Source organism: Vicugna pacos, chromosome 14 (assembly GCF_048564905.1).
Source record: "Vicugna pacos chromosome 14, VicPac4, whole genome shotgun sequence".
NCBI classification, from domain to species: domain Eukaryota; kingdom Metazoa; phylum Chordata; class Mammalia; order Artiodactyla; family Camelidae; genus Vicugna; species Vicugna pacos.
Genome location: NC_133000.1, coordinates 30,629,334 through 30,636,594, shown reverse-complemented (window position 1 = coordinate 30,636,594; position 7,261 = coordinate 30,629,334).

The window sequence follows — 7,261 nt, the reverse complement described above, 5'->3', positions numbered from 1 at the left end:
CAAGTAGATGGAGTCTAGGCTGTCCGGGTTGGCAATTGCAGGCTGGGATCTGTAATGGCCGGGCTGTACCCTGGACACAGGCATTTCCCGTGGCTCCCGAGAGCCCAGGAGTTGGAGTGAGAACAGCCTTGCCTGGGTTCCCACATCCTCATCTGCTAACTGGCAAGTGTGTCTGCTAATTATGAGCTCCCCCAGACCTCGGGCCCTTCAAAGCTCAGACCACGGGAGAACCTTGACTCCCTTCTCCTGGGCCTCCTGTGTGAGAATCCAGTGCCTTCTGAGGTGGCCAGTGGCAGGAGATGCCTCCCCTGCCAGGGAGCACCCTATGGAGGACTGTTATTCAGTGCACCATGCTGTGAGCTTGTGGGGTTCCGGCCATGGTCCCTGCAGAACCACACTTGAGATGGACTTATTGTCGGAAATAACAGGACTGATTGCAGGGCAGGGCCGGTGGGAGGGAACAGTGGAAATTGAATGTGACCTCAGACAACTAGGTGGGTGCTGGGGCTGTTACTAAAATGGGGAGTCTGGGAGATACCTGCCAGGAATCGAATTCCAGAGTAAATGGTGGACATGAGGCATTTTTAAGATGCCAGTTTTCATCCACGTTAGGACTTCAAAGAGGCACTCGGGTCGATGAGCCTGGGGCTCAGGTGAAGAAGCCAGACTAGAGATACACGTTGGGAGTCGTCATTCTTAGCTGGTGTTCACAGCCTTGCATGTGAATTAGATCTTCTTGAGGGCTGCAGACTGAGGCTGAGGGGGTGCAGGGCTGTGCCTGGGTTGGAGGAAAGCCCAGACCATGCAGCTTTGGTGTGTCAGTTAGCGGCGCTTGCCATTTTCAGAGCAATGCCATTTATCCTTAAGGGGCCGGGGGGTGGGCAGGGCCAGCCAGGAAGAAATCTGAAGGGAGGGTCGTGGCCATGTGTGCATCTTGGGAAGGTGCAGAGGCTGCAGGGTCCGGGAGGGTAGACTCCTCAGAAGCTGGAGTTGGAGTGGGGAGTGGGGAGAAGGTAGTCACAGTCACCTGTGAGGGAGGGAGGGAGGCCTAGGGAGTCCCCACCCTACCGGACTCGCTTTCCCATGAACAGAAGGCAGTCAGACAGATGATCTGAGGTGAGAAGGGATGGGCACAGGGAGGGGAGCCAACCTGGAGAATGGTCCTTGGAAAGTTCTGGAATAGTCTCCCTGAAAAATACAGTTAAAAAAACCCAGACTCTTAAGAACATTGTTAGTGACTTGGGAGGAGGCAGTTGTTTTTCTGGCCTCCTAAGGGTAAGTCATGTATCCAGGGATACACAGAAGATACGGGCAGTCTGTTCCGGGGGCTACACCCTTACCGGGGAAATAGTGCAAGTTTAAAGGGGGAGAAGGGCAGCGGAGGGAAACTAGCCAGGCCCCGTGTCAGGTACCAGTCGGCCGCCCTACTTGCGTGTTGCATTCACATCCATGCCTCCCAGGTGTGCGGTGGCAGCCCCCTTTTGCAGATTGGGAAGCCTTCTCAGAGGGGTTAAGGAATTGGTTTAGCGGCTAGTAAATGCTGTAGCAGGATTCAAGCAGGGCCTTGTCAGACTTCAAGGTCATGTTCTCTCTACTGTTTCCAGTACTTCCCTGTTATACCTGGAATGGTGAAGTGGGTCAGTTTTGGATCCTTTCAGAAAAAGTGCGATTTAAGTGCCTCAGGACTGTTTCACAAAGCTCAGCGTTCTTTGATGATTCTGAAGCACGCAGTGCTTTTCACCCCACAGAGGTAATGTCTAACTCCTTTGTCGATGACGTGGTTGCAAATGATGTACAGTTGCAAAACCAGACTTCGCAGCTTCTGAACGGAAACTCTCCAGTTCTCCCTTGGTCAGCTTTCTTCCGCGGGATGTAACTGTGCTGCAGCGTAAGCCTGAGCTTTCCGTATGGAGTGTTTAATATCCAAAGTTAGCATAAAACGGTCAGATGAAGAAAACCGACGTTGACAATTTATTTTTGGGTTTCATTAGTCAAGATATACTATCAGTTAATGGCCCATATAACAAATGAAATTCAGTATAGGACATTGCATTTCTTGCTTTCTATTTAGAGTTCTCTTACAGAATAAGGTTGCCTGCTTTGGAACATCAGCTCCACCACCACGGCACCTATCAGTTTGTTGGTGTGATTGCATTTACAGAGTGAATCTAATCTGGGCTTCCTAAGCCCCAATCACTCCTGTGCAAAATCACGGGCTGTAGCCATCTGTTAGTCACGCAAATACTTCTAAAATTATATGCTTCCAGAAAAGAAAGAAGAGAGAGAGAGAGATTGCCTTTATCAAATTTCCTTTCAGTTCTAACTGCAAACTGTTGTTGAGCAGCTCTGGTTTCCTTTGGATATGAATATATACATTTCTTTGCATGTAACCTAGGTTTTGGACTAGAACACCAAGTTCTTGCTGTCCACAAGCCACAAAAATAGTAGCCAAATTGGACACGTGTGAAATAGTTTATACTATTTTCTGAGAAAGTGTCCTTGAATTTGGGACTTGGGCTGTGATTTTTGCTTTTTGATTCCCCCATCCGTCTTGTAATCTCTCACTCCTTCCCACGTGGCTCCCAAGGGTTCGTGGTCTTAAAGGAGCGGGCACCCAGTTAGTCACTATATACTGCTGCTATAGATAGAGCCCAGACAAGATTTAAAGACATTATCAGAGAGGACTTCCTGGAAGAAATGGGCTCTACATTCAGTTGTGAGGACAGAGTAAGAGTCAGCCAGGAGAAGGAGTCAAGAATGTGGCTCAGGTCGCAGGTGCAGCCCGGGCAGAGGCCTGGAGGCTTTTGGCGTGGGGACCCGGGTAGAGTGCCCTGTGTGGTCCAGGGTGGAGGGAGCCCCTGCTGGGGAGGACACTGGAGAGATTCTGGGGTATAGGGCTTTGGAAGAATTTGAGTTTTACTAGAACTGACACAGTAGGCAGTGAAGGGTGTCAAAAGAAAGTGACCCTCAGGAAAGGTACTTCTGGTTTTGCTTCTGATATTCTACAGACAGAAGGATCGGGACGGGCGAGAGCAGGTATGTCTGTCCCTTTGAGACCCAAGCCGTCATTCATTTATTCATAACACGTGCACTTCTGTGAGTCTAGGGGAGAGAGGGTATAGCCACGATAATAAGCAAAATGTATTTGCTTCTTGAGAGCTTAGCATTGTCAGAAGTTGACTTAGCCTAGAAAGTTCTAGGAAGAGAGGAACAAATTATGGAGGTTGGAGGGAGGGAAGGCTTCCTTGGGAAACAGTCAAAATGAGCCTGGAGGCAAGTGGGAGGTAGGAGCATTTCAGGGGACCCCTGAGGTCACTGGGAACCTGTGTACTCTGGTGAGGCTGGACGAGCAGTGTCTGGGGTGGGGCTAGAACTCTAACAGGGAGCCTCTGAAGCATTTGAAGTGGGGTTGATTTAATCAAATTTGTGATTTGGGAAGGCTGCCGTGGCTCTGTGTGTGTAGCGGGGAAGAGGAGGTGGATGCCACCAACTGGGGGATCATTAGAAGACCATTCACAGGCTGGGATATGGGCATCGGGGCTACTTGGGGACGGCAGGGGCAGTGTGGATGCCGGCTTTCCTTATGGGGGGCTTGTTAGCGGGGCCGCCCTAGAGGCACCTTGTGGCTGGAAGAAAACTGATGGAGGCCGCCAGGTGGACTTTCCTCTTCTCTCCTTCTCTTCCTAGTGTGATGATCTTAGCTCAGCCAATATTTGGAACAAAAGAGCTAATTTCCAGGGTTGCCCAGGACTTTGTTGAGCTCGTTCGAGAGACATCTGATAGGATTTAGGTTTGTGTTCAGATCTGGATGTTCACTTAGCTAGAAACGTCCTGTCATTTCGATTTCCATAGGGGTTTTTATTCCTGATAAAGATTGCTTTCTTGGTGAGAGGAAATTTAATACAGCTGTTGTCTTTTTCAAAAAAAATCATCTTTTAAGAATTTTAATATTCAAAAGAATACGAATATATAAAATATTTTAGGAAGTCTTTGGTGTAGTTTCTTTGCTTTCTGAGGTAATGTGGTGTTAGAGCCTTTGCATTACTTAATAGCACATCCTTGTCAGTATTTAAAGATCTGTTAGTGAGCGCCCCAGGCCCCACCTCTCAAAGAATCGTTAAAGTTTGCTCTGAAATATTGAGGTCATAAAGGTCTTGTTTTCAGAAACCAAACGGTTTATAATACACAGCATAGCTCCATTTATAAAATAATAATAAGTTCAAAACTAAGAAAGTGGAGGATAATTGATTTTTTTAAAGCCTAAACATAAATTTTCTTGTGCTAATGTTGCAACTGGAAATTTTGAAAAGAAAAATCCTACTGCAATATCATCTATTTGGAATATATATATATATATGAGTTTCACGTTTGAAAAGTAGCTGTGCAGTGGTTTTCGAAGTCAGGAGCATCCCAGCTCAGATACTGGCAGTGATGGTTGCTGGTTTTCAATGGAAGAGCCTAAATTTGCCTTCTTAGCTTTTTGGTTTTTTTGTAGTGAGAGGGTTGAGTAGTGCTTTGCCAGCATGATTTTGGGGCAATTTTCGGGCAGATATCGTGTACCAGCAGTGAGAAATTTCCATGCATTTTATTTTCTGGACATCACCAGGGCACATGTGGGGTTTGTGCCTGCAGGCTGGAATGCTGCAGGACTCCCTGATCCATCACCTTTATGTCCTGGAGCTGCTCCAGTCAGTGAATGATTTTCTGTGGCTTGGAGATAATGTGGTCTGATGGAGATGAACAGATGTGCAGTTAAAATGCTATTACTTGAAATAAGAGTAACCTAGAAACATTGCTCTAACAATACAGGATGAGGGAGGAGAATTGGCTGAGCTGCTTGCAATGGGGAGTCTTCTCAGTTGACTCCCTCACTGTGACTCCTGCCAATATCCGCCCCAGCCCTGCACGGTAGTCCTGCCGAAGCAAGCAAGCACTTTGCTCAGAAACGCACTGAATTTCCTTGTGCCTCTCTTTGTTGGCTTTTTTTTGAAAGCACATTTTGCCCTTTGCTTAAATGCCATCCATGCTAGTCACCTCTTACACTCATTTTTCTGGACCTCGTCCATACATAGCTGCTGAATGGATGAACAGAATGTAGTATCTCCATGTAGTGGAACATTATTCACACGTAAGAGTGAATAAAAAAGAAAAAAAAGAAGAGGAAAATGAAAAAGGCCACCTGTTTTGGGAAGTCCACCCTGACTGTTCAACCCACACTTTTCCTTTTGAAACCCAATCACTTATGCTCCACTCTACTCTTTTTGATAGTACTTACCACCTTCTAATATTCTTTAACGTTTTCAAAAAAAAAAAAAGAAAGAGATGCTGATACCACTTCAAAATGTACAAGACTTGATAACAGCATGTTAATTGAAAGGAAGCAGACACAAACGGCCACATATTGTTGATTTCAGTGATATGAAAAGCCCAGAATAGGCACATGCAGAGGCAGAGAGCAGGTGATGGTTGGAAGGGGCTGATTGGAGGGGGATTAGGGAGTGACTGCTAGTGACAGGGGGATTCCTTTGGGGTGATGAAGTGTTCTGGAAATAGAAGGTGATGAGGGCTGCACAACCGTGAGTGTGCAGAAGACTGCTGAACTCTGTCTCTGGGAGTGCCTGTTGTTGGGGCATCTTTATTTTTTTCTCATCCTGCAATGTGAAGGGCCATCTTCTGCTGTGGCCGTTCTACTCCTGTGAGTGGTGCGGGTCAGAGGCTTTGAAGAGTCATGTTTCTTTTTTCCCCCTGGCTGAGTGGAGGCAAAAAAGATTTAAGCCTGAGAAAGTGCTCCATCTGCAGAAATGTCTTTTAGATTTGCATGGTGTAAAAATCTTGAGAGCTTTTAATCGTTGAGGCCAGTCTGTGGAGGGAAATAGCCTGTGAAGCCTGGGTGAGCCCGGGAAGAGCCGCGCTTCTCTCCCAGACATGGGTGGGGATTTCACCCCCGTTCAGGCAGTGAAGGGCCCAGACCCGTGAGCAGAGTTGACAATTGTGAATATTTACTTGTATCCGCTGCTTCATCTTGGATATTAATTTCAAGCTGAGTCAGTTTGTGGCGGCAGCCTCATCCTACATCAGGAATTTATAGTATCTGCTCTTTGAGGTGAAGACCTGACAGACTTGATTATTTAACAGTCTCCCTTGAATTGATATCTCAGATTCCTTTGTCAAAAGCAAAACAGCAGAATTACAGAAGTCCTTTAATGCCAATGTGACCTGGAACGGGTTTAGTCTCTGTGCCTCAGTGGCCTTATCTGTGAGTGGGGAAGATGATAACATTGCTTCCCTCAGAGGAGCTGATGAGGGGAGAGTCAGAAGCACAAATGGAGGACTTACAAAAGATGCTCATGAATGACCGAATTTAGTGCTCTCACCCTGGTGAGGCCTCAGAGGCAGATGTCAGAACACAGCAGTCCTAGCCGGAGCTCGATCCGTGATGGCAGCTGTTATGATCAGTACCACCACTGTGGGTTATCAGGTAATTTTAAGACTTGGTAATATGATTTCATGAATAATGTTAAAGGACTAGACATCTCAGATCCAGTTTACATAGTCCTCAAGATTTCTACTGAGAAATGGATGGTTTCTTCCCCATATTAAATCTGAGATGAGTCTCTAAAAAATTCTGTATTCCTCCATCTTTTTGCTTTAATTCTCCATTTCTTAAAAAACAACGTTTTTAAATGGAGTTAATGGGGACTGAACAGAGTGCCTCATGCATGCTAAGCACATACTCTCCCAAATGAGGTATAATCTCCTCCGTGATTTTTTTTTTTAAATTTACTTTCTTAGTTTACAGAGGTAAGAGGCCTCTAATTCTTTTTCTGGAGACTTGTCCATGAACCTGTAAATCTATAATTAATGGACAAAATTTGGTTTATTAAAAAAATCAATAGAATATTCTGCAATTCATCCAAAAGGAAATGCCCATTGACTTAAAATGTTTCTCCTTTAAGGTGATTTCTCCTGTTTGGTCTGGCTTAATTTGTTAACAGCCATCCTCATCATCATAATGACCAAACTCGCTGTGAGTGGACACCTACCTAAGGCTAAAATGCTTTCTTCATGTTTTACTTCATAGCAGGTGTTTGATTGTAGGTATCAGTGTCTCCTTTTTTGCAGCTGAGGGATTGAGAGATGGGGCAGCTTGTCCCAAATTACACGCAGCAGGCTGTGGCTAGCTCGGTACTGGAACCCAGGCTGCACAGAATGCATTCTTAATTGCTCCTCTTATCAGCCTCCCGTTAAGTGGTTACCCGAA